The sequence below is a fragment of the Oryctolagus cuniculus genome, chromosome 13, assembly GCF_051225735.1.
Source record: "Oryctolagus cuniculus isolate XC-2025 breed Fujian yellow rabbit chromosome 13, ASM5122573v1, whole genome shotgun sequence".
NCBI lineage: Eukaryota > Metazoa > Chordata > Mammalia > Lagomorpha > Leporidae > Oryctolagus > Oryctolagus cuniculus.
In genome coordinates, this window is record NC_142879.1 from 44,965,762 (window position 1) to 44,990,333 (window position 24,572).

A 24,572-nucleotide genomic window follows, 5' to 3' on the forward strand; every position below is an offset into this window, starting at 1 on the left:
CGTATTATTCAGTAAGCAGTGATTGAGGTATTGCTGTAGAGGTATTTTATAGCTGTGATTAAAGCCCACAATCAGTTGACTTTGAAAAAGTGAGAATGTCTTAAAAGACTCTGGGTGGGTGTGATTAAATTAGCTGAAAAGATTTAAAAGTGAAAGTAAGACTTCCTTCCTTACAGAAGAAACTCTGTCATATAATAGTTTCATTTCATGCTCGGGAACTTCAGCCAGCCCTCTCTAATGGCCTGCCTTACAGACTTCAGATTTGCCTAGCCAGGCCCCATAGTCCAATATGCCATTGTTTAAAATACTGTACTTTATTTTTATTATGTTTAATGTTATAAGCATTGTTATTGTTAAAAAGATTGTACTTTAAAATGCAAATACTCTGTACCTGTGCCTTCTCTTTTTTTTAAAGGTTTTTTTATTTTATTTTATTTATTTGAAAGGTAGAGTTACAGAGAGAGAGAGAGAGAGAGAGAGATACAAAGAAAGAGATCTTCCTTCTGTTGATTCATTCCCCAAATGGCTACAATGGCCAACCTGGTCTAGACCAAAGCCAGGAGCCAGTAGCTTCATTCGGGTCTCCTATGTGGGTGCAGAGGCCCAAGCACTTGCGCCATCCTCCACTGCTCTCTCAGGCACACTATCAGGAAGCTGGATAGGAAGTAGCTGGGACTCAAGCTGGCACCCATATGGGATTCCTGCAGCGGCAGAGGCTTAACTCACTGCATCATAGCTCCGGCCCCTCTTGCTTTCAAGAGAAGAATTCCTGATTTTCTGATTCATTGGAGTCTTTAAGGGGGTTGTGGCAGCCATATTCATTGACTAGAAGTCTGGATTGTTCTTTCAAGGTGTTTCCTGATTTAAACCACACCCAAATTTCAGCTTTCAGTTGCTTGTTATTTGATCTCTTCAATGCTGTGATAGATTTTCTTCCTATCAGATGCTTCTGTTAGCTGTTATGTTTCAGCATCCTACTGCCTGCTGAGTTAGCTAGTGCTTGTCAATCAGCTTTCCTCCTCCTACATTCTGTTAAAATGGCTCACCTGTTTAAAGTCCCTTATCTGTTCTTTTCCTATTTGTCAGTCTCCTTTTTAAAAAATCTTGTAGTTTCATGATAATGTGATTTTTGGTATAGAGCAAAAATTAACAATTTCTCTCTCTGTGGAACTGATAGTTTAATTTACTCCTCTTTATTTTTAAAAAGATGTTATTTTAAAGCTTAAGAAAGATAATTTTGAGTTCTTTGCATACAGCTCTCCAAAAATTAAATCCACCATTGAAGAGTTAAAATTGTATATGTGCGGGTGTAAAAAGTTAACCTTCCTGGTGCAGCTGTAAAAATAAAACAGTGAAGTAGCACCTTGACAGTAGGGACTCCATTTTGGAGCACTTGAGACTGCATTCTGGGAAAGCAACCCCCCTACCGTGATACTCTGGTCCGAAACTATGATCTCAAATAGTCGGACAATAGCAGTGCACTACATCACCCTTGGCAACACACAAAAACCCCCTAGCATGATTGCTCAAGCTTAAAAGTAAAAAGGTTACACCTGGGTTACCTGGGCTAATAATAAAGATGTGATTTGTCTATGTCTTAAGATCATAATTGCTGATTGTAAGACTTTAGCAACCGCTTAACAACCGTGTATTCTCTTCCCCTTCCCGGTTTTGCGGTTTTTGCCTTTATAAACCCTAACCTTTGGTTATTCGGGGCTGCTCTGCTCATGATGATCAGACAGCCCCAGCATGCTGGATAATCAATAAAACTTCCCCGTGCTGTTTGCATAAGAGACGTGTCTCTTGGTGACGTTTTTCGGGCGGTCGACTCTCACACCATGTCCTTAGGAAGCAATTTCTTTTTCACAAATCCTTCACCAAGTGGTTCCAGACTGAGTTTATAACTGATGTGGGAGTAATAGCCCAGCAGTGGGTCATAGGACATTTTCTTCAAGCTTGTCCACAGTGCTGCACATCCCATTATTCATCATGATATTGAAAATGAATGTGTCAGCTCTAGGGATCTTAGTTCAAACCTAGGGAGGAACCTAAGTAGTAACAATTAACTTTTGATTCTTCCATCTCTAAACAAAAGCCTCAAAATGAAGAGATTTAAGCACATATGTCCCAAGAAAGAATATAACATATTCTTTGTACTGCTATAGTTTTAAAATACACAGCGGTTCTAATCAAAATTTTAAAATGTGTGTCCTTACATTGAAAGAAGATTAAAAAATGATTGTGGCAAAATGATTTCTGTTCTATTCATGTTTCTCTATTGGCAAATTAATGTTTTTTAGGTGAACTGGCAAGAATATTGATTTAAAAATGCTTTGATCTTAACTATATTTTTTGCATTTCATTTTCAGCCTTATGATGAACAATTCATTTTCTCAGTTTCAATGAGAATTAAAGGATATTTCAATTATACTCTCTTCATTTCTCCTTACAGTAAAAAATTAAGACTCAGATAAAGGAATGAACTTATAATTTTTAAAATTTTTTTGACAGAGTTACAGACAGTGAGAGAGACAGACAGAGAGAAAGGTCTTCCTTCCATTGGTTCACTCCCCTAATAGCTACTATGGCTGGCGCTGCGCCGATCCAAAGCCAGGAGCCAGGTGTTTCTTCCTGGTCTCCCATGGGGGTGCAGGTGCCCCAACCACTTGGGCCATCCTCCACTGCCCTCCTGGGCCACAGCAGAGAGCTGAACTGGAAGAGGAACAACCGGGACTAGAACCCGGCACCTATATGGGATGCTGGCGCCGCAAGTGGAGGATTAACCAAGTGAGCCATGGCGCCGGCCCTGAACTTATAATTATTATATTTACAGTACAGAATGAATTATTTGAATCAGCCTCCACATTTCTCATTCTCTTCTGTACAACTCATAATGTTTCTGATGAAAGTTACCAGCAAAAGTCAGTCATTCATTGTATCTATTGTTGATATCTATTTCTATTATTAATGTTGTACCAGCTTCAGTGTAGTGAACTTACTCCAGAAAGCAGAATAACTGTCAACTCAGATGACAGTTAATTGTTAGAGCAAACACAGTATTTGTATTTGCATTTAAAACTTGATAGCTGTCTTTAGTTAACTTTTGAATACTTCAGAGCTGAATGTTTTATATTTTGGTGGAATTATTCAAAAGTGTAGAAGATTTGAAATGAATGTTATCCAGCCAGAGTTAAGCTTTAAATAAAGGATTCACATTTGATCTTATTTAGAAGATACTTGAATTCACTGTGAACAATAGCTTGAGTGCTGACACAAAAGCAAACTTATGCATTGATTGACAGCGAAGTAAAACCAATTTGCACTGAAATCAACCTATGCATGTTCCAGCTACTATTGCCGCATAACAAGCCATCTCAAAACTTACTTCCTCAACAGACCAACTGCTCATTATATTTCATGCTTCCTGTAGGTCAGAAATTTGTATAGGATAGAGCTAGGTAATTCTTCTGTAATTTATGCAGTCAACAAAGTCTCTAATTGGCATTCAGGTGGTAAATGGGCGGGTCTAGAAGACCCAATTTGGTTTACTTAATATTAACATGCCCGGGATCTTGGCAGGGATGGTTGAAGTTTGGGGTCAACGAAAAATCCACAAATGCGTGTGACTTCTATAGTAGGCAGGTTTTAGTATATTCCAAAATTGTTGCAATGTAGTTGGCTTTCTCCAGTATTTTAAGAGAACCCTTCAGCAGCTGCATGGCTTTCTCTAACTTAGCTTCAGAAGTCACATGGTATTACATTTTTCGTGCTATGTTAGTTACAATGGAGTCACATGAAAAGTTCATATTCATGTATAAACGGGAAGGCTATTGAAGCACATTGGTAAAGGAAACGTGGGATGCCAGATATCCTTGTGGTCATTTTGGAAACTACATTCTGTCACAATGTTCTAAGAAATTCCTGGCTTTACTTAGCTTACTAGCTTTGAGGCTGTTGGATTTTAAACTAATCTCTTTGTATCTTTTATTGTCTGAAAAATGGATATAATATCAAGAATATTTCAGAGTTGAATGGGGAATAATCAGGAGGAGGCTAGTGAGAGCTAGTATAAAATAAGTGCTCAAAAATGATAGCTAGGATTAATTATTAGTGGAAATAAAGAAGAAGAGAGCCCAGGAACTTTCCTTGAAGAGAGGGAGAACACTGCATTAAATAATCTAATTCTTTTAAGTGTGAAAGTTAGGAGATATTGACTCTTCAGAAACATCCTTATTCAATACTGTCATATCAGAAATGTTAACCTTTGTTAGTGTGCATTTCAAGGTACTGTTCTAGACTAAATGTTACAAATGTATTGAATTAATTCCCATTATATCCCTATGATGGAAATTCTACTATTATTCTTATTTCACAATTGAGGAAACAGAGGCAAAGGAAATGGAGTAACTTTCTTGAGACAGTCTCCAAACCTAATGGAAGGGCAGTGATTTGAACCAAGGTTCCAGAATCCAAATTCTTCTTCTTCTTCTCCTTCTCCTCCTTCTCCTTCTCCTCCTCCTCCTCCTCCTTCTCCTTCTTCTTTTCTTCTTCTTCAAGATTTATTTATTTATTTGAAAGTCAGAGTTACACAGAGAGAGGAGAGACAGAGAGAGAGAGAGGTCTTCCATCTAATGGTTCACTCCCCAATTGGCTGCAATGGCCAGTGCTGCGCTGATCCAAAGCCAGGAGCCAGGAGCTTCTTCCAGGTCTCCCATGTGGGTGCAGGGACCCAAGGACTTGGGTTATCTTCCACTGCTTTCCCAGGCCACAGCAGAGAGCTGGATTGGAAGTGGAGCAGCTGGGTCTTGAACCAGCACCCATATGGGATACTGGCGCTTCAAGCCAGGGCGTTAACCTGCTGCGCCACAGCTCCAGCTCCCAGAATACAAATTCTTAACCACTGATTTTGTGCCCTTCTCTTGTAAAAAAAAAGTTAATTATTGTAAGTATGTGATAATATTATAATGTATTAGGTATTGGTAAAAATATTAATATAGAAATATAAGTCAAAATATTTGGGGCCCATGCTGTGGCTTAGCAAGTAAAGCTGCTGTCTGCAGTACCAGCATCCTATATGGGCACTCATTTGAGTTCTGGCTGCTCCGATTTTTTTTACAGATTTATTTATTTTACTTAAAAGAGTTACACACAGAGAGAAGGAGAGAGAGAGAGAGAGAGAGAGAGGGAGAGAGAGAGAGATGACAGAGGTCTTCCATCTGAAGGTTCACTCCCCAGATGGCCGCAACGGCTGGAGCTGTGCTGATCTGAAGCCAGGAACCAAGAACTTGTTCTGGGTCTCCCACGTGGGTATAGGAGCCCAAGGAATTGGAGCTGCCTTTCATTGCTTTCCAAGGCCCTAGCAGAGAGCTGGGTCAGAAGTGGAGCAGCTGGGACATGAACCGGTGCCCATTTGTGATACCGGCACTACAGGCAGGGACTTTACCCACTACACCAGAGCGCCGGACTCGTCTGGCTGCTCCACTTCTGATCCAGCTTTCTGCTAATGCTCCTGGGAAAGCAGTATAAGACGGCCCTAGTCCTTGGACCCCTGTACCCATGTGGGAGAACTGGAAGAAACTCCTGGCCCCTGGCTTTTAATTAGCTCAGCTCCGGCCCTTGCAGCCATTTGGGGAGTGAACCAGCAGATGGAAGATCTCTATCTCTCTCTGTCTCTGTCTCTTTCTCTGTGAATCTGCCTTCTAAATAAATAAATACATCTTAAAAATAATAAGTTAAAATGTTTGAGTTGTGTACAAAAAATGGTTAGTCAAGAACTTGCTTTCCCTAATTCATGACTTAATCTATAATTAGCACAGACTGAAACATTAATGAACAAAAAAGAGATTTTATGAGCTTTCTGTGTTCTAAATATATTTACTTGACGTATTATTATAGATTCTATATAAGTTTTCTTAAAATATTGTTTCCCAAATTTGTGTGGAGTATTTAGAGTTTTGTCTGTTTAATCAGCTGGGAGTGTAGAGTTTCCTAGGGAGGGAGAAAGGTATGTATGTATAGTTTGAATAAAACAATCAGTGTGGCATTGTGAGTTATTTTTAGTAATGTTTTAATATATTTATCTTTTCAAATATGTTTAGAAATTGCAAAATTTGTACTAAATATTCTCAACCTTTATTTTGAAACATTAATTTGTTTTCGGGGTGTTAAGAAAGATACGTGTGTGTCTGTCTTTTTACAAATGCTCTAAGGAAATTAAGGGAGCTAACACTGTGACACAGTGGGTAGGGCTGCTGTCTGTGATGCCAGCAACCCATGTGGATGCCAGTTCTAGTTCTGGCTGCTCTGCTTCCAATCCAGCTCCCTGCTGGTGGCCTGGAAAGGGCAGCAGTGTATGGCCCAGGTATTTTGGCCCCTGCTACTCATGGTAGGCCTGGATGAGGTTTCTGTCTCCTGGCTTTGGCCTGGCCCAGCCTCTGATGTTGCGTCCATGCCAGGGAATGAACCAGCTGGTGGGATCTCTTTCTCTTTCTCCCCTTCCCTCTCCCTCTCCCTCTCTGTAGCTCTGAATTTCAAATAAATAAATACATAAATAAATTCTTATTTTTTTAAAGGAAATGAAGCATGATAAGAGTGACAGGGCTCTGGTGAACTTTGCTTGTGTTGGTATTTTCCAGATTTACTTGAAGATGTTTTTAAGTGGGAAACTTGTCATGGCTCACATAAATTATGAGAGTACTACTCTGAAGTTAAGAGCTAAGAGGCTGGCTGTTTTTATTGATTTGAGACTTGAATTCTTTGCTTGACTTCAGGTAGTTGTTTTTTACATTTTGTTTAGAGTTTATAGCTGTTTGCTGTGTGAGTATTGATCAATATAGATCTAGGTTACCATTCTGGAAATGGAATTCCTTCACCTTTATTTTTGGTGTACTTTTTTTTTTTTTATAAAAGTGACTTTTTAAGGGAGACTTAGACTCCAATACAATAGTACTGGGGAACTTCAATACTCCACTCTCAGAAATAGACAGATCAAACGGACAGAAGATCAACAAGGATACAGTAGATTTAAATGATACTATAGCCCAAATGGATCTAACAGATATCTACAGAACTTTTCATCCTACACATAAAGAATTTATATTCTTCTCAGAAGTACATGGAACCTACTCTAGGACTGACCACATACTAGGCCATAAAGCAAGTCTCAGCAAATTCAAAAGAATTAGAATCATACAATGCAACTTCTCAGACCACAGTGGAATGATGTTGGAAATTAGCAACTCAGGAATTCCTAGAGCATATGCAAGAGATTGAACAACATGCTCCTGAATGAACACTGGGTCATAGAAGAAATCAAAAGAGAAATCAAAAATTTCTGGAGTAAATGAGGATAACAGCACAACATATCAAAACTTATGGGATACAGCAAAAACAGTGTTAAGATAACAATCAAAATACCAAAGACATTCTCAGATCTGGAAAAAATGATGCTGAAATTCTTATGGAAACACAGGAGACCTTGAAAAGCTAAAGCAATCTTGTACAACAAAAACAAAGCCGGAGGCATCACTATACCAGATTTCAGGACATACTACAGGGCAGTTGTAATCAAAACAGCATGGTACTGGTACAGAAACAGATGGATAGACCAATGGAACAGAATAGAAACACCAGAAATCAATCCAAACATCTACAGCCAACTTATATTTGATCAAGAATGCAAAACCAATCCCTGGAGCAAGGACAGTCTATTCAATAAATGGTGCTGGGAAAACTGGATTTCCATGTGCAGAATCATGAAGCAAGACCCCTAGCTTTCACTTTACACAAAAATCCACTTAACATCGGTTAAAGACCTAAATCTGCTGGCGCTGTGGCTCAACAGGCTAACCCTCTGCCTAGCAGCGCTGGCATACTGGGTTCTAGTCCCGGTTGGGGCACTGGATTCTGTCCCAGTTGCCCCTCTTCCAGGCCAGCTCTCTGCTATGACCCAGGAGTGCAGTGGAGGATGGCCCAAGTCCTTGGGCCCTGAACCCCATGGGAGACCAGGAGAAGCACTTGGTTCCTGCCTTCGGATCAGTGCGGTGCGCCGGCCGCAGCAGGCCGGCCGCGGTGGCCATTGGAGAGTGAACCAATTGCAAAGGAAGACCTTTCTCTCTGTCTCTCTCTCTCACTGTCCAATCTGCCTGCTAAACAAACAAACAAACAAACAAAAGACCTAAATCTACGACCTGACACCATCAAAGTATTAGAGAACATTGGAGAAATCCTGCAAGCTATAGGCAAAGGAAATGACTTCTTGGAAAAGACCCTGGAAGCACAGGCAGTCAAAGCCAATATAACTATTGGGATTGCATCAGATTGAGAAGTTTCTGTACTACAAAAGAAACAGTCAGGAAAGTGAAGAGGCAATCGACAGAATGGGAAAAAATATTTGCAAAATATGCAACAGATAAAGGGTTAATAACCAGAATCTACAAAGAGATGTAGAAACTCCAAAACAACAAAACAAACAACCCACTCAAGAGATGGGCCAAGGACCTCAATAGACATTTTTCAAAAGAGGAAATCCAAATGGACAACAGGCACATGAAAAAATGTTCAGGATCACTAGCAATCAGGGAAATGCAAATCAAAAGCACAATGAGGTTTCACCTCACCCCAGTTAGAATGGCTCACATTCAGAAATCTACCAACAACAGATGCTGGAGAGGGTGTGGGGAAAAGGGGACACTAACCCACTGTTGGTGGGAATGCAAACTGGTAAAGCCACTGTGGAAGTCAGTCTGGAGATTCCTCAGAAACCTGAATATAACCCTACCATACAACCCAGCCATCCCGCTCCTTGGAATTTACCCAAAGGAAATTAAATTGGCAAACGCAAAAGCGGTCTGCACCTTAATGTTTATTGCAGCTTAATGCACAATGGCTAAGACCTGGAATCAACCTAAATGCCCATCAGCAGTAGACTGGATAAAGCAGTTATGGGACATGTACTCTATAGAATACTACACAGCAGTAAAAAAAACCAATGAAATCTGGTCATTTGCAACAAAATAGAGGAATCTGGAAGATATCATGCTGAGTAAAATAAGCCAGTTCCAAAGGGACAAATATCATATGTTCTCCCTGATCAGTGACAATGAACCGAGCACCAAAAAGGAAACCTGTTGAAATGAAATGGACACCATGAGAAACAGTGACTTGATCAGCCCTTGCCCCGACTGTTGATGAACAGCTTAATACTTTATCCCTTTTAGTATTTTTTTTGTTCTACTTAATACTATTGGTTGAACCCTGTAATTAACACACAATTATTCTTAGGTGTTTAAATTTATCTGAAAAGTGATCTCTGTTAAATATAAGAGTGGGAATAAGAGAGGGAGGAGATGTACAATTTGGGACATGCTCAAGCTGACTTGCCGCAAATGGTGGAGTTAGAAACGTGCCAGGGGATTCCAATTCAATCCCATCAAGGTGGCATGTACTAATGCCATCTCACTAGTCCAAGTGATCAATTTCAGTTCACAATTGATCACACTGATAGGTCTAAGAGTCAAAGGGATCAGATAAACAATACCAGTGTCTGCAAATACTAACTCATAGAATTAAAAAGGGAGAGAATGATCCAACATGGAAAGTGGGATACACAGCAGACCCATAGAATGGCAGAAGTCCTAAACTACATTCTGGCCTCAGAATCAGCCCTTTAGACATTTGGTTCTGGCTGAAGAGCCCATGAGAGTGTTTTAAGCATGGAAAGGCAAGACACTGTGGCAAAAAAAAAAACCAAAAAACAAAAAAAAACAAAAAACAAAAACCAAAAACCTAAATGAAGTTTCTCTTCGAGTGAGATCCCAGTAGAAAGAATGGCCCATCAAAGAGGGGGGTACCTTTCTCTGAAGGTAGGAGTGAACCTCCACTTTGACTATGACCTTTTCTAAATAAGATCGAAGTCACTGAACTCAAAAGGCCATAACAAGAATGCCAATTTATTAAGTCAACAACAGGAGTCACTGTGCACTTACTCCTCATGTAGGATCTCTGTCCTTAATGTGTTGTTCAATGTGAATTTATGCTATAACTAGTACTCAAACAGTGTTTTACACTTGAGGGACAGGCCTGTTCTTGAGACTGTAGGAGGACTTAATATGCTCCTCTCTCCTAAGTAGCTCAGTTTTCAATATTTCTCATGAATAGTTATTCTTTGGAGGATAAACTGGTGGCAAAGACCACACAGATACCCCAAACATTTCATGATTGTGCCTAAAGATTTACTGTTCAGAGTTTCTGAGGCACACTCATAGATCTTTTAAACTGAAGTCAGTGCCGCCCTAACTGAACCTGCTTTTTGGAGTCAGAATTTAGGGGGAATAAAACATCCATCTGTTCCTGATCCTTAAAATGCAGAATAGTTATTCTCAAACTGTAGATGTATCAGCATCACTCAGAGACTGGGGTGGGGCCAGGGAATTTATAGTACTGTGAAGTTTCCATGTAAGTCTAATGTTGCTAGTATAGGCATTCACTCTGATGACCACTGGTAGAGAAGGCAGTGTTGCTGGTGGGTCAGTAATAGAACCAATAGCTTTTGTATATGTTTTGCCAAAGTGAGCATGAACCAATAGATTTTGGACAAGACATAATAGAAACTTGATTTGCCTAGCAGTATTCCAATATTAACACCTGGAAGATGGGGCCAACATTATGGCTTAGTGGGTAAAGTGGTTGCCTGTAACTCTGGCATCCATATGCATGTCAGTTCGTGTCCTGGCTGCTCTACTTCCAATCCAGCTCTATGTAGATTAGCTCTGTTGTTTCTTTGTTGATGTTCTGTCTAGTTGATCTGTTCATTGATGAAAGTGTGATGTTGAAATCTCTCATTACTACTGTATTGGAGTCTATGTCTTTCTTTAGATCCATTAACATTTTTTTAAATAGCCAGGTGCCTTGGTATTGGGTGCATATGCATTTATTATAGTCAAATATTTCTGTTGAATTGATGTCTTAATCATTAATTTATGCCCTTCTTTGTCTCTTTTAAAATGTTTTGTGTTGAAGTCTATTTCATCTGATATTAGAATGGCTATACCTGCTCATTTTTTGCTTTCCATTAGCATGGATATCTTTTTCCATCCTTTTCTCTTTCAATATGTGAGTATCATTTTTAGTTATGTGTGTTTCTTATAAGCAGAAAATAGATGGGTCTTTTTAAAAATCCATTCAGCCAGTCTGTATCTTTCAATTGGAGAATTTAGGCCATTTACACTCAAGGTTTTTTTTATATATATATATATATATAAAATATTTATTTGAAAGGCAGAGTTGCAGAGAGGCAGGGAGAGAGAGAGGGAGAGAGGGAGAGAAGGAGAGAGGGAGAGAGGGAGAGAGGGAGAGAGGGAGAGAGGGAGAGAGAGACCTTCCATTCACTGGTTCACTCCCCAAATAGCTACAACATCTGGAGCTGGGCCAATCTGAGGCCAGGAGCCAGGAGCCTCTTCTGGGTTTCCCACATGGTTGCAAGGGTCCAAGGACTTGGACCATCTTCTGTTGCTTTCCCAGGTACATTATCAAGGATCTGGATCAGAAGTAGAACAGCTAGGAGAACCAGTGCCTATATGGCATGCTGGCACTGCAGTTAACAGCCTTACCCACTATGCTACAATGTCGGCCTCTCAAAGTTACTGTTGTTAAGAAATGAGTTGACTATGCTATTTTCCCTTAAATATTCCTATTTTTTGCTTTGGGTTTCCTTATACTTTTAGTGGGAGATTTTCAGCCTCCGTATTCTTTCATAATGATGGCTATCTTTCTATGTTTCTGTGTGTAGCACATCCTTAAGGCTGGATGAGTTGTGGAAAATTCTTTCTGTTTCTGTTTCCTATGGAAGGTATTTATTTTACTTCCATTGATAAATGAGAGCTTTGACTTGGGCCAAAATGGCGGAATAGGAAGGGAGCACACTGATAGTCCGGGGAGAGACAGTTTAATAAAAGTGGAGATACTGCAGGTTCAAGGAAGAGTAGGGGAAGAAACAGCAGAAGAAACTCTTCCGGAACTAGTGATTCACAGTGGACCTGCATGGAGAGCGTGAGAGCCCACAGTTCGGGACACCAGCAGCAGACTCAACACACCAGCGCTGGAACGCGAGGTGGGCCGAACCTCAATAGCCGAGACAACGGCAGGCAAGCGGAGAGAGGAGACTAGAGGGAACGACCCCCGGGGGGGGGGGAAGTTCACTAGGCTAACTGGAAGAGAGAGAGAGAGAGAGAGAGAGAGAGAGAGAAAGTGACCGATACAGACATGGGTTTTTCTGTCTCCGCTCACCTCTCAAAGGCAAGCAAGACAAAGAGTAGGCGCCATCTTGGACATATGTCATAAGCAGAGCGACCTCAGGTCTGCACTGGCCCTGAGCCTAGCAGAAAAACCTGACTCTGGGCGGGGTGAATTAACAGGAGATTAGGACCTAGTGAATTTGTGGTGCTACTGAACTGAGACTGAAAAAAGAGATGGTGGGGGGGAGAATTCATGGAATTCACGTGAGTACTCTCCAGAGACGCTACAATTCCATAACTTTGGCAACCCAGTGGGAGACTGAAGGAGAATTTGAGCCCACTCTGAGGGCCAAACAGATTCCCTGTGGGGTCCTTGGGAAAGAGCTTCGGATCTCTGGCTCCTGTGGGTATATTATTTGCCTGCTAACTGCCTCCAACTTCATTCACCTGTGCGGAATTACTTCCCTTTTGAATCAAAAAAAGAAAGAGAGAGAGAGAGAGATCAACCAGGCCTAACCTGGGAGTGTCACCTTTGGCACACCAAACAGAGCTCTCTGGCCACATCCATCCCAAGCCTCTAAGGCTCTATCAAAAACAGACAGTCCACTTAATCTAGAGTCATACTATAACAAGAAAAAGCACCACAGTGAAGAAACCAAATATCTCCAATATGCCACATAACAAACGCAAAAACCGAGGTAATAAAAATAAGGAAGTCACTATGATGCCCCCAAATGAAAAAGACACCCCAATTCAAGATTATGAAGATGATGAGATAGAAGAAATGCAAGAAGCAGATCTCAAAAAATTGATAAGAACATTAAGAAGTTCTCAAAAACAAATTCTTGAACTACAGAAATCCTTAATGGACAAGATAGAAAATCTCTCTCATGAAAATGAAATATTAAGGAGGAATCAAAATGAAATGAAACAACTAGTAGAACAGGAAACAGTGATAGTAACGAGAAATCATAATGAAGTGAAGAATTCAATAGATCAAATGAAAAACACATTAGAGAGCCTTACAAACAGAATGGGTGAAGCAGAAGAGAGAATATCGGACTTAGAAGACAGGGAACAGGAAAGGATACAGTCAGACCAAAGAAAAGAAGAGGAAATTAGAAATCTAAAACATATTGTCGGGAATCTTCAGGATACTATTAAAAAACCCAACATTCGGGTTCTAGGAGTTCCTGAAGGCATGGAGAGGGAGAAAGGATTAGAAGGCCTTTTTAGTGAGATATTAGCAGAAAATTTCCCAGGTTTGGAGAAGGACAGAGACATCCTAGTACAGGAAGCTCATAGAACCCCTAATAAACACGACCAAAAGAGATCCTCACCACGACACGTTGTAATTAAACTCTCCACAGTGAAACATAAAGAAAAGATCCTAAAATGTGCAAGAGAGAAACGTCAGATTACTCTCAGAGGATCTCCAATCAGACTCACAGCTGACTTTTCATCAGAAACCCTACAAGCTAGGAGGGAATGGCAAGATATAGCCCAGGTACTAAGAGAGAAAAACTGCCAGCCCAGAATATTATATCCTGCAAAGCTATCATTTGTGAATGAAGGTGAAATAAAGACTTTTCATAGCAAACAGAAATTGAAAGAATTTGTTGCCACTCGTCCAGCCCTGCAAAAGATGCTTAAAGATGTGTTGCACACAGAAACACAGAAACACGGTCATCAATATGAAAGAAGGTAAAGGAAGGAAGCCTCACAGCAAAAGATCACGGGGAATTCAAAGCATATATTAGAACTTATCTTTGGCAAATGGCAGGGCAAAGTTACCACTTATCATTAGTCACATTGAACATTAATGGCCTGAACTGTCCAGTTAAAAGACACCGATTGGCTGATTGGCTTAAGGAACAAAACCCATCTATTTGCTGCTTACAAGAAACACATCTTTCCAACAAAGATCCATACAGACTGAAAGTGAAAGGCTGGAAAAAGATATACCATGCCAACAGAAATGAAAAAAGAGCGGACGTAGCCATCGTAATATCAGACAACATAAACTTTACCTCAAAAACTGTTAAGAGAGACAAAGAGGGACACTACATAATGATTAAGGGATCAATTCAACAGGAAGATATAACAATTATCAATGTATATGCACCTAACTACAGGGCACCGGTTTATTTAAAAGATTTGTTAAGGGACTTAAAGGGAGACTTAGACCCCAATACAATAGTACTGGGGGACTTCAATACTCCACTCTCAGAAATAGACAGATCAATAGGACAGAAGATCAACAAGGATACAGTAGATTTAAACGACACTATAGCCCAAATGGATCTAACAGATATCTACAGAACTTTCAATCCTGCAGCTAAAGATTTTACATTCTTCTCAGCAGTACATGGAACCTTCTCTAGGATTGACCACATACTAGGCCATAAAGCAAGTCTCAGCAAATTCAAAAGAATTAGAACCATAGCATGCAGCTTCTCAGACCATAAAGGAATGAAGTTGGAAATAGCAACTCAGGAATCCCTAGAGCATACACAGACACATGGAGATTGAACAACATGCTCCTGAATGAACAATGGGTCATAGAAGAAATCAAAAGAGAAATCAAAAATTTTCTGGAAGTAAATGAGGATAACAGCACAACATACCAAAACTTATGGGACGCAGCAAAAGCAGTGTTAAGTGGAAAGTTTATATCAATAGGTGCCTACATCAAGAAATTGGAAAGGCACCAAATAGATGAGCTTTCAATTCACCTCAAGGATCTAGAAAACCTACAGCAAACCATTCCCAAATCTAGTAGGAGAAGACAAATAATCAAAATCAGAGAAGAAATCAACAGGATTGAATCAAAAAAAAAATTACAAAATATCAGCCAAGCGAAGAGCTGGTTTTTTGAAAAAATAAACAAAATTGACACCCCATTGGCCCAACTAACTAAAAAAAGAAAAGACCCAAATCAATAAAATCAGAGATGAAAAAGGAAACGTAACAACAGACACCACAGAAATAAAAGGAATCATCAGAAATTAATACAAGGACTTGTGTGCCAGCAAACAGGGAAACCGATTAGAAATGGATAGATTCCTGGACACATGCAACCTACCTAAATTGAACCATGAAGACAACGAAAACCTAAACAGACCCATAACTGAGACAGAAATTGAAACAGTAATAAAGGCCCTCCCAACAAAGAAAAGCCCAGGACCAGATGGATTCACTGCTGAATTCTACCAGACATTTAAAGAAGAACTGACTCCAATTCTTCTCAACCTATTCAGAACAATCGAAAAAGAGGGAGTCCTCCCAAATTCTTTCAATGAAGCCAGCATCACCTTAATTCCTAAGCCGGAAAAAGATGCAGCATTGAAAGAGAATTACAGACCAATATCCCTGATGAACATAGATGCAAAAATGCTCTATTAAATTCTCGCCAATAGAATGCAACAACACATCAGAAAGATATTCCACCCAGGCCAAGTGGGATTTATCCCTGGTACGCAGGGATGGTTTAATGTGTGCAAAACAATCAATGTGATACACCACATTAACAGACTGCAGAAGAAAAACCATATGATTATCTCAATAGATGCCAAGAAAGCATTTGATAAAATACAACACCCTTTCATGATGAAAACTCTAAGCAAACTGGGTTTGTAAGGAACATTCCTCAATACAATCAAAGCAATCTATCAAAAACCCACGGCCAATATCCTATTGAATGGGGAAAAGTTGGAAGCATTTCCACTGAGATCTGGTACCAGACAGGGATGCCCACTCTCACCACTGCTATTCAATATAGTTCTGGAAGTTTTAGCCAGAGCTATTAGGGAAGAAAAAGAAATTAAAGGGATACAAATTGGAAGGAAGAACTCAAACTATCCCTCTTTGCAGATGATATGATTATTTAGGGGACCCAAAGAACTCTACTAAGAGATTATTGGAACTCATAGAAGATTTTGGCATAGTAGCAGGATATAAAATCAATGCACAAAAATCAACAGCCTTTGTATACACAGACAATGCCATGGCTGAGGAAGAACTTCTAAGATCAATCCCATTCACAATAGCTACAAAAACAATCAAATACCTTGGAATAAACTTAACCAAGAATGTCAAAGATCTCTACGATGAAAATTACAAAACTTTAAAGAAAGAAATAGAAGAGGATACCAAGAAATGGAAAAATCTTCCATGCTCATGGATTGGAAGAATCAACATCATCAAAATGTCCATTCTCCCAAAAGCAATTTATAGATTCAATGCAATACCAATCAAGATACCAAAGACCTTCTACTCAGATCTGGAAAAAACGATGCTGAAATTCATATGGAGACACAGGAGACCTTGAATAGCTAAAGCAATCTTGTACAACAAAAACAAAGCCGGAGGCATCACAATACCAGATTTCAGGACATACTACAGAGCAGTTGTAATCAAAACAGCATGGTACTGGTACAGAAACAGATGGATACACCAATGGAACAGAATTGAAACACCAGAAATCATTCCAAACATCTACAGCCAACTCATATTTGATCAAGGATCCAAAACCAATCCCTGGAGTAAGGACAGTCTATTCAAAAAATGTGCTGGGAAAATTGGATTTCCATGTGCAGAATCATGAAGCAAGACCCCTACCTTTCACCTTACACAAAAATTCACTCAACATGGATTAAAGACTTAAATCTACGACCAGACACCATCAAATTATTTGAGAGCATTGGAAAAACCCTGCAAGATATAGGTACCGGCAATGACTTCTTGGAAAACATCCCAGAAGCACAGGTAGTCAAAGCCAAAATCAACTATTGGGATTGCATCAAATTGAGAAGTTTCTGTACTACAAAAGAAACAGTCAGGAGAGTGAAGAGGCAACCAACAGAATGGGAAAATATATTTGCAAACTACGCAACAGATAAAGGGTTGATAACCAGAATCTACAAAGAAATCAAGAAACTCCACAACATCAAAACAAACAACCCACTCATGAGATGGGCCAAGGACCTCAATAGACATTTTTCAAAAGAGGAAATCCAAATGGACAACAGGCACATGAAAAAATGTTCAGGATCACTAGCAATCAGGGAAATGCAAATCAAAACCACAATGAGGTTTCACCTCACCCCAGTGAGAATGGCTCACATTCAGAAATCTACCAACAATAGATGCTGGAGAGTATGTGGGGAAAAAGGGACACTAAGCCCCTGTTGGTTGGAATGCAAACTGGTTAAGCCACTATGGAAGTCAGTCTGGAGATTCCTCAGAAACCTGAATATAACCCTACCATACAACCCATCCATCCCACTCCTTGGAATTTACCCAAAGGAAATGAAATTGTCAAAGAAACAAACTGTCCACACATTAATGTTTATTGCAGCTCAATTCACAATAGCTAAGACCTGGAACCAACCCAAATGCCCATCAACAGTAGACTGGATAAAGAAATTATGGGACATGTACTCTATAGAATACTATACAGCAGTCAAAAACAACGAAACCTGGTCATTTGCAACAAGATGGAGTAATTTGGAAAACATCATGCTGAGTGAATTAAGCCAGTCCCAAAGGGACAAATATCATATGTTATCCCTGATCGGCAACAACTAACTGAGCACCAAAGGGGAAACTTGTTGAAGTTAAATGGACACTATGAGAAACAGTGACTTGATCAGCTCTTGTCCTGACGGGTGATGTACAGTGTAATACTTTATCCATTTTAGTATTTTTTTTGTTCTAGTACCATTGGGTGAACTCTGTAATTAACACACAATTATTCTTAGGTGTTTAAATTTTAACTGAAAGGTGATCCTGTTAGGAATTTGGAAAACATTATGCTGAGTGAAATAAGCCAGTCCCAAAGGGACAAATACAACTTGTTCTCCCTGATAGGTGTGAACAAACTGAGCACCAAAAAGGAAACCTGTTAAAGTGAAATGAACACTATGAGAAATGGTGACTTGATCAGCCCTCACCCTGACTGTTGATGAGCAACTTAATATGTTATCCCTCTTAGTATTTTTTTTGTTTGTTCTACTTAATACTTTTGGTTGAATACTGTAATCAATACACAATTCTTTTTAAGTGCTGAAACTTAACTGAAAAGTGATTGCTGTTAAATATAAGAGTGGGAATAAGAGAGGGAAGAGATGTGCAATTCGGGACATGCTCAAGCTGACTTACCTCAAACGGTAGAGTTAGAAACATACCAGGGGATTCGAATTCAATCCCATCAAGGTGGCATGTACCAATGCCATCTCACTAGTCCCAGTGATCAATTTCTATTCACAATTGATCATAATGATAGGAATAAGAACCAAAGGGATCACATAAACAAGACTAGTGTCTGCAAATACTAGCTGATAGAATAAAAAAGGGAGAGAACGATCCAACATGGGAAGTGAGATACACAGCAGACCCATAGAATGGCAGATGTCCTAAAGAGCACTCTAGCCTCAGAATCAGCCCTTAAGGCATGTAGATCCGGTTGAAAAGCCCATGAGAGTATTTCAGGCATGGAAAGCCAAGACACTCTGGGGGAAAAAAAAAAACAAACCTAAATGAAAGATCTCCGCGAGTGAGATCCCAGTGGAAAGAATAGGTCATCAAAGAAGGAGGTACCTTTCTCTGAATGGAGGAGAGAACTTCCACTTTGACCCTGGCCTTGTCTAAATATGATCAGAGTCGGTGAACTCAGGGGGCTTCCATAGCCTTGGCAGCTCATGACAAGAGCCTAGGGTGATTACTGAGGCCATAAACAAGAGTGTCAATTTGTTAAGTCAACAACAGGAGTCACTGTGCACTTATTTCTCATTTAGGATCTCTGTCCTTAGTGTGCTGTACATTGAGATTTAATGCTATAACTAGTACTCAAACAGTATTTTTCACTTTATGTTTCTGTGTGGGAGCAAACTGTTGAAATCTTTACTAAATGTATGCTAAACTGATCTTCTGTATATAAAGAGTATCAAAAATGAATCTTGATGTGAATGGAAGGGGAGAGGGAGTGGAAAAGGGGGGGTTGCGGGTGGGAGGGACGTTATGGGGGGAAAGCCATTGTAATCCATAAGCTGTACTTTGGAAATTTATATTCATTAAATAAAAGTTAAAAAAAAGAAAAAAATAAAAGAAAAAAAGATAAATGAGAGCTTTCCAAGGTATTGTACTCTGGGTTGACAGTTTTTTCTTTTAAGACTTGGACTGTGTCTCTCCATTTTCTCTTAGGGTTTCTTATGAGAAGCCAGCTGTGAATCCAATTGATTATTCTCTGAAATTAATCTGGCATTTCTCTAGTGCACAATTTAGAATCTCTTCTTTATGTTTTACTGTTGAAAATTTGATTACAATGTGTCATGGCAAAGATATTCACTGGTCATTTCTATAAGGAGTTCTATATGCATCATGTACTTGGACATCTCTTTCTCCAAATTAGGGAAGTTTTCTATAAGTATTTCACTGTATAGGCCTTGTATCCATTTTCTCTTTCCACACCATTAGGAACTCGTAAGACCCATATTCTGGGTCATTTGATAGTATCCCATAAATCTGCACCACTGTTTTTATTTTTTATTTTTTTATTTTTTTGACAGGGAGTATGGACAGTGAGAGAGAGAGACAGAGAGAAAGGTCTTCCTTTTGCCATTGGTTCACCCTCCAATGGCCGCCGCGGCTGGCATGCTGCGGCCAGCGCACCATGCTGATGCGATGGGAGGAGCCAGGTACTTATCCTGGTCTCCCATAGGGTGCAGGACCCAAGTACTTGGGCCATCCTCCACTGCACTCCCTGGCCACAGCAGAGAGCTGGCCTGGAAGAGGGGCAACCGGGACAGAATCTGGCGCCCCAACCAGGACTAGAACCCGGTGTGCCGGCGCCACAAGGCAGAGGATTAGCCTAGTGAGCCGCAGCGCCGGCATGCACCACAGTTTTTAATGTTTCTAACTTTTTTTTGTTGTTCTGACTGAGAAATTGAGAAATTTATGAATATTCGTCTTCTAGCCCAGGTATTCTTTTTTCTGCCTCATCAAGTCTGTTGTTAAAACTTTCTACTGTATTTTTATTGACATATTGTATTCTTTATTTCTAATATTTCAATTTGATGAGGTGGGCACCATATCCTATAGGGCTCCAGGCTGTACTCAAAGACAGTGTACTTCTCCAAGCTTTCCCTCTGGGTGTATCACCAGTATCATGGGCTGCTGCAGTCTGCTCTCACTTGCTCTCCAAATCTGGTACTTCCTCTTGGCTGTGGGGGTCGTGTGCTGTGTCTGCACTTGTTTGTCTGCACCTTCCACGCTGATCCATGACGTCCCTCTTTCTTCTGTAGAATTTCTATTGTAGATTTCTCTCCAGCTCTCCTCTTGGAATGCACTTCCTCCACAATTTTGTGACAGTTTCCCCCTAGCCTAAAGCAATAGCTCCTTTCTCTATTCTGTCATCTTATTTTTTAATCCAGTGCTATAATAATCTCTGTATGTAACATGGTTTTTCTAACTTGAATGTATGTATCCACATGAATTTTTATGTGTGATAATATAACATATATATATATATAAATTTGTATTTTGAAATAATTTTAAAGTTACAAAAAAGTTGCAAAAGTAAAATAATTTGTATCCTTAACCAGGATTCCTGGAATGTTACCAATTTTTACTCATTTGCTTTTTATCCTATCTATCTCTCTCATATCAATGTAAATATTATTATTTATTTTGAACCATTTGAGAATAAGTTGCAGATATGTTGCCCATTTTCCTTTAAAAACTTCAGGTTGCTTTTTCCTTTTTTAAGAGACTTTTTTATTTGAAAGAGTTTATTTAAAAATATTTATTTGAAAGGCAGAGTTACAGGGTGGGAGTTGGAGAGAGAGAGACCTTTTACCCACCTGTTTATTCCCTAAATGGTCGCAATGGCTGGAGCTGGGCAAAGCGAAAGCCAGGAAACAGGAGCTTCTACCAGATCTCCCATGTGGGTACATGGGCCCAAGGACTTGGGTTATCTTCTGCTGCTTTCCTATGTACGCTAAGCTCGACTGGCAGAGGAGCAGCTGGGACTCAAACCAGTGACCATATATGATGCTGTTATACACACACACACACACACACACACACAGGGAGAGAGAGAGAGAGAGAGAGAGAGAGAGGTCTTCTATCTTCTGGTTCACTCCCTAAATGGCTGCAACATTCAGGGCTGGGCTGGACTGATGCCAGGAGACAGAAACTTCTTCTGGATTTCCCATATAGGGCAGGGGTCCAAGCACTTGGACTATCTTCTACTGCTTTCCTAGGCACATTAGCAGGGAGTTGGACCAGAAGTGGAGCAGCTGGGACTCACACCGGCTCCCATATGGAATGCTGGCCCACTAATGTTGGCCCCTTAGTTTGCACTTTCTAAAAATGAAAACATTCTTTTACCACAGAAGAATTTCCAGATGAAAATTAATTTTGATATAATACTCTTATATTAAATATAATATATTAAATATAATATACTGTTATACCAAATATAATATGCTATTATCTAATATGCAGGTACTTTATTTTATAGCATACAAACAAAAAAAACTGCCTTGACTTTGGTTGACACCCTGGACTCCAGCCCCAACATATCCTACTAAGCCTGTCCCTGCTTCTGTGGGTGTGATTGGTCACTCACAAGTGCAGGAACTTTGGCCTTAGCAGCATCCCCTAAAAGTCTACTTTAGCTTTATTTAGAGACCTAAGGCTCTGATCTCCATGACCTAAGCCTGCCCCCTCTTTGATGGATTTGATTAGTATACTTACTCCCACTTCCTCTGCTGTGGTGCTGTGTTCTACTTCCCCTTTTTCCTCAAACTTTTTTCCAATACTCATTCTCAGCTTACCACTTTGTTGTCTATGTCTCTAAGAAAATTCAGGCAACCAGAGGGAATTTCCTTAAGCTTTACCACTATTACCCACACATGCCACTGCTACCAACCCCGCCAACCTGTGTCCCTACACTCTGCTTCATCTCTGGGAACAAGGGTAAACTGCTCCTGCAACTGCTACTCCTCTTGGGCAGTGGAGTATACCCCCTTTCCTGGACTAAAGAATAATACTTCAGCAGTTTTTTCTCCCTTTGTATTCTCAAATTATTCCCATTTTTCTAGGTTCTCATAAGAATACAAACATGCTGTCATTTCACTTTTGAAAAGAAGCAGCTCCTTGGACTGACATCTTTTTTTTTTTTTTCTCAGCTACTCTCCCTTTTTTCTCCCGCTATGATAAATCTCTTAGTGTTACCTGTAATCATTGCCCCCAGTTCCTCTCTTTGCATTCAGTCTTAGACTTCCTGTAGGTTCTTCCTGCTGCTCATGACAAAAATCACCAATTGCGTTCACATTGCTCTACCCAGTGGCTGGTTCTTGTCTTATTCGATCTCTTGGCTGTATTTGACTCAGCTGATCATGATATCCTCTTGAATTCCCATCTGAATTTAGTGTCTAGAACTCCACATGCACATGGCTTTTTTTCTTATCTACTCTTTTGCTTTTCCTCCACTTTTCTTGTCTTTCTGGCCTGTGAATGCGGGGGTGACTCAGGATTCTGTTTCCATCTCCTTTCACTATCTTTGTGCTCTTGATTTTATATCAGCTTTTGTTGTATGCTTCTCATGTATCCTCTTTGCTTTTTCACCATTTCAGATCCTTACTGTCTTTTGTTCTAGCTCTGCATATATATATATATATATATATATATATATATTTTGCCTCTTGTCTATATTTGTGCCACTTGGGGGGCTTTTTGTTTGTGCTACTTATTGGCTTGTGTATCCCAGCAGGGAAGTCAACACTAACTGGAGGTGAGGTCCACTGGATGAATTTCTTCCTCTTTCTTATTTTTGACTTCTTCAATCACAAATGATTTTACTATTCCATTCCATGATGCTTTCATTTTCTTTAATCCTTCATAATTCTTCTCACAATTAGAGTGAGCAAAGAATATCATTCATGTTTTCTTATAAAATGCTCCAAATATAGCCTTGACAGAAATATTACATTCCAGAATTTTCCACAATCACATTCCACAAACTTACTTCTGGTTGGAAGTTCTATGTCTGTCTCCTGTTTGAGTTACGTTAACCGCTCTCTCTCAAGGTTTTGGAGCTTAATTCCATGGAGTTTTATAATAATAACCAGGAGTTTGCCCTGTGTAATCATTTGTTAGTAAAAGTAGCATAATCCTAGTTCTACATTTTTCTAAACATATACATACATGGACACTCAACTTGATTCCTTCATTTATAATCATACATTTCCTGAACTGGTCATTTTAATGTTACAGGGCCCATCTTTCTTATGATTTTGCCAAGTTGTCCATTCCTGTTTCTTATTTTTAATTTCTTATTCTCACTGTAGTAATTATTAGTATGTGTGGCTATTCTCTAGAAACCTTTGTCAAAAACTGATTCCCCAAATATTATGAACAAAGCTGAATTTATTGCTGTTCATGGAGGGAGAGAACATCAATTGACAAAGCTTTGGTGGTATATCAGTAGGCAGGAAGACAAGGTCAGCTATATCGCAAGTTGGAACTTTGATTTAAGGCAGGTCTTTCAGTGCATGGAGTTGAATAGCATTCGATAAGACTCATGATGTAACAATTCAAGATTGATAGAAACAACAAGGTTAGGATTTTGAGGCAGAGATTAAGTATTTTAGGTTAGAAATCCAAATGAAAGAGTAAAGATATGTTAGTAGAGACAGTAAAGAATGGTTTTGGTTTCAATATCTAGGCTGAGTGAATGATTGACAGTTTTTATTTGTATTCTCTTATCTACATCCTTGAAGAACTAAACTGTCTAACAATTTTTTTTATATGCTCATGAACAGAGAGATACTTTTCTATCCAGTGATGGATATTTCTTAGTATGATGTTTCAAAAACACTGGTTTCTGGATGACATTTTTTTACTACATAGACAGATCTGGTGTATGGAACAGTTTTGTTCTTTAGCCCATTCCCATTTTTCAATAAAAGATTTATTTGAAAATCAGAGTTATGGAGAGTGAGAGAGAAACACATGCACACACACAGATACTCTGCTGATTCACTCCCCAAATGACCACAATGGCTGGGATTGGGCCAGGCAGAAGCTAGGAATCAGAACCTTCATGTGGGTCTCCCATGAGAGTTGCAGGAGCCCAAGCACATGGACCATCTTCTGCTGCTTTCCTCAGGCCATTAGCAGTGAGCTGGCTTGGAAGTTTGGAAGAAGTATTGCTTCTGTGGTCTGGGATACTGCTTGTGATAAAAATTATCTTTTCTCAGATGCCATATCACAAATCAAATTGTATAAATGTTAATATAAAAAAGTCTTAGAGGCAATCATTGGTCATAGCAG

At 39.6% G+C, this 24,572-nt stretch overlaps 1 pseudogene; it reads left to right on the forward strand.

Moving 5' to 3' along the window:
* The window catches only part of LOC100344589 (vesicle-associated membrane protein-associated protein A pseudogene), a 45,131-nt pseudogene extending 22,846 nt beyond the window's left edge, over window positions 1-22,285 (forward strand).
* Window positions 22,286-24,572: the final 2,287 nt, after the last annotated feature.